The sequence below is a fragment of the Furipterus horrens genome, unplaced genomic scaffold (assembly GCF_987537825.1).
Source record: "Furipterus horrens unplaced genomic scaffold, mFurHor1.1.pri manual_scaffold_7, whole genome shotgun sequence".
NCBI lineage: Eukaryota > Metazoa > Chordata > Mammalia > Chiroptera > Furipteridae > Furipterus > Furipterus horrens.
The window spans coordinates 72,522,163-72,525,924 of record NW_028327177.1 but is presented as its reverse complement, the minus strand read 5'-3'; positions in this window follow the sequence as shown (position 1 = coordinate 72,525,924).

The window sequence follows — 3,762 nt, the reverse complement described above, 5'->3', positions numbered from 1 at the left end:
CTGAGATGTTCTGTCTGCAATTAGTCCAAACTACGGACGGGTCTCCGGAACCTGAGAGCACAGACTCCCTTCACTTCTCCGCCATCTTCCTACCTCCAAAATTTTCTTTCTTGATCTCATTAGTAATGTTTTCATTGTTTAATAACATGCTATTTAATCTTCATGTTTTTGAATGTTTTTAAGATTTTATTGTAGCTGATTTTCTCTCATGCCATTGTGATCTAAGAACATGCTTGGTATGATTTCTAGCTTCTTAAATTTGTTAGGACTTATTTTGTGTCCTCTAATGTGGTATACCTTGGAGAATGCTCCATGTGCACTTCGTAAGAATCTATATTCTTCTGCTTTGGAATGAAATGTTTTATAAATATTATTTAAATCCATTGGATATATTGTGTCATTTTAGGTCACTCTTTCTTTTATTGATTTTTTTGTCTAAAATATCTATCCAGTGATGATAGCGGGGTGTTAAGAGTCCCTTATTATTACTATATTGCTGTCAATGTCTCCCTTAAAGTCCACCAAAAGATTTTTTTTAATATTCAGGTGCTCATATATTAGATGCACATATGCTTCAAAAGTTATATCTTCTTGTTTGACCAACACCTTCATTATCATTTAGTGAACTTCTTTGTCTTTTGTTATGGCTTTTGCTTTGAAGTCAGTTGACTATCCCCAGACAATAGAATGTTTGGTTTAACAGGCTGGCATCCTTGTTGTATTCGAGGGGCAACAGATTTGGCAACAGGATTAAAAGGCATCATTCAATCTATAACCACTAGATGACAAAGGCAGGGATTAATTTTTCAATGTCCCACATTAGGAAAAAAAAATAGGCTTCTTTGGAGGAAGGTGTGCAAGGCATGTCTCACCTGTCCAAAGCCCTTTGCCCACTATATTTAGTTTGGGCTGAGGGGAATGTTTTGTTTCCCCTCTCTTAGACCTCTGGGCCCTTTCTGTCAAGCCATTAGGATAGAAAAGGGAAACCAATTTTAAAGTGAAGTCCACAGATCACCTCACGCTTCACCAACCCAGCCACTCAATTCAGCCAAACGGTTGAGTCTCAGGAGGCAGCAATGCAGACAGGATTAAGTGAGGCCTATACATACAGACAGTCACTCAGGTAATAAGGTCATAAGCTTGTGCCCTTTGAAAACAGAACACACATTTTAATTTATGCAGCATAACCCCAATTTTGGCCACCTGACTGGTCTCTAATTGAAGAAAACTTAACCATTACTGAAATAGAAGTTGTCTCACAGCCTAAAAAAGTGCATGGACTCTCTGTTGTTATAGTCCTGAGAGCCAAGTGAGATGAACTCAACCTTATGTCCTGCAGGCCCCCTTTACATCTGGAAAAAAAAAATTTACTCACTCAGTGGGACATGACTATTAACTTGCTTCCTTTTCCCTAGTGGCCACTGTTTGTATATCTCCTCTCTCCCTCACGTGGCTTTCTGATATGCCCGTGTGGGTTGACCAGTGGCTGCTCGAAGGGAAGAAATTATTACAGGCTCAAAAATTAATAAAAGCACACTTCAAAGTTGGACATATAGAAATATCATATAATCCTTGTAACACGCCCATCTTTGTATTTCCAAAAAAGTCAGGAAACTAGAGACTTATTCATAAACTTAAGAAAATAAACGAAATTATACAGCCAATGGGAACACTTCAACCTTGTGTTCCTAACCCAGCTTGCATTCCTAAAGACTGGCCTTTACTAGTTATTTAAAAGATTACTTTTTCACTATATCCTTAGCTGAAAAGGATAAGGAACACTTTGCTTTCTCCATCCCAGTCACCAATAATTCTCAGCCTTTACAAAAATACCAGTGGGAAGTTCTTCCTCAACAAATACTAAATAGTCCTACTATTTGACAGTACTATGTTCTCCAAACTTTATTACCTGTCAGGCAAGCTTTTTCTGTCTCTATCATTTATAATTATATGAAATGAAAGCTGCCTCTTCACAGGCGCAATTAGCTAAAACCTTTAAACTTCTACAAAAAAGCAGTCCCTCAGTCAGGTTTACAGATAGCACCAGAAAAAAATTCAACAGTGTCAGCCTTGGCAGTATTTAGGCTTCACCTAATTTAATAGGACAATACGACCTCAAATGGTAGAAATTGTTCCTTCAAACCCATTAACCATTAACAATCTTCAACAATTATTAGAAGTTATTAATTGAATACAGCCCAATTTAGGTATAGCTACTCAACAGCTCACCCACCTTTTTAATACCCTTAAAGGAAATCCAGATTTAAACTCATCTCATACGTTATCTCCTCAGGCTTAAAAAAAAAAAAAAAAAAAAAAAAAAACAATATTGTAAATCAGTGTATTAGAATAAGACAAATAGAATTAACCTTTCCTACCCAATTAGGTTTTTTTGCTTTCCTACTTTATGTTCCCCTATGGGACTTCTAGAACAACTACAGCCTCAGCTCACTATGATTAAATAGTTATTTCTTTCCCACCAACCTCAAAAAACTATAACTACTTATATCTCAACTAATAATCAAGGGACAAAAAAGGAACTCAGCAATTGTTTAGCTATAACCTGGAGGTCATTCACTTGCCTCTAACTCAAATGTATTTACAACAGCTTTTTAGTCAATCTCTGGACTTCCAATGTGCTATAACTAATTATGCTGAAAAGCTTAAAATTAATCTTCCTTCAAATAAACTTTTACGAAATATACCTCAATTAAATTTGCATGTTAAAAATAAAATTATTCCTACCTCAATATCTAAGGCAAAACAACTTCACTGTTCTAGTCAGTGGGGGCAGTAGACACCATTGAGTGAGCGAGTGTACGGTGTGGCCAATGCATTCAAAATGACTGAGCTAGTAGAACAATGTATCTCCATAAAATTTTGAATTAAGCTTGAACATTCCTCCATGGAAACTACTTGGATGATTCGCAAGGATGGAGAATGGGCAAGTGATGATTGGCAGCTTCATCACAATCACGTGCTCACCAATACATCACACCTTGTGCAGAGTTTTTAGCAAAACAACAAATCACCCAGGTGACTCATCCCTGCTACAGCCCAGATTTAGTGCCCTTCTACCTCTGGTTTTTCCCCCAAACTAAAATCATCTTTGAAAGGGAAGAGATTTCAGACCGTCGATGAGATTCAGGAAAATATAAGGGGAAGGTGATGGTGACTGGGAGGTGCCTATTTTGAAAGGGATTGAGGTGTCATTGTCCTATGTACAATGTTTCTTGCATCTTCTTCAATAAATGTCTATTTTTTGTAGTGCATGGCTGGATACTTTCTGGACAGACCTTTGTGTGTGTGCGCACGCACGCGTGCATGCACGTACACACACCCACATATATGTGCATGCACACTTGTAGATGCATACACATACATGCACATATATTTATTTAATTAATTCTACACTGCTCCTTTGGGGTAAAAACAGTATGAAGCACAGCATGTCTAAGCAAGTTTCCCAAGTTCACAAACTAGACTTGGAATGTAATTCTGGGCAGCACGACTCAGCTTCCTTTGCAATTTACCATAATATATATTGATTTTCATTCAAGGAAATCCTACACACTAAAGTAACATTGTAATCCTTTATATATGTATTGGCTTACATAGAAAATATGCAGAAAATTAGTTTAAAAGGCAGTGAAAATAATACATGCAAGGACACAAACACTCTGAATTGTCCAATAAATGTTTTGAAGGAAAGACCTAATGCCCTTGATTTTTAGGACAACTCAGAATCCAGACCATGAATCA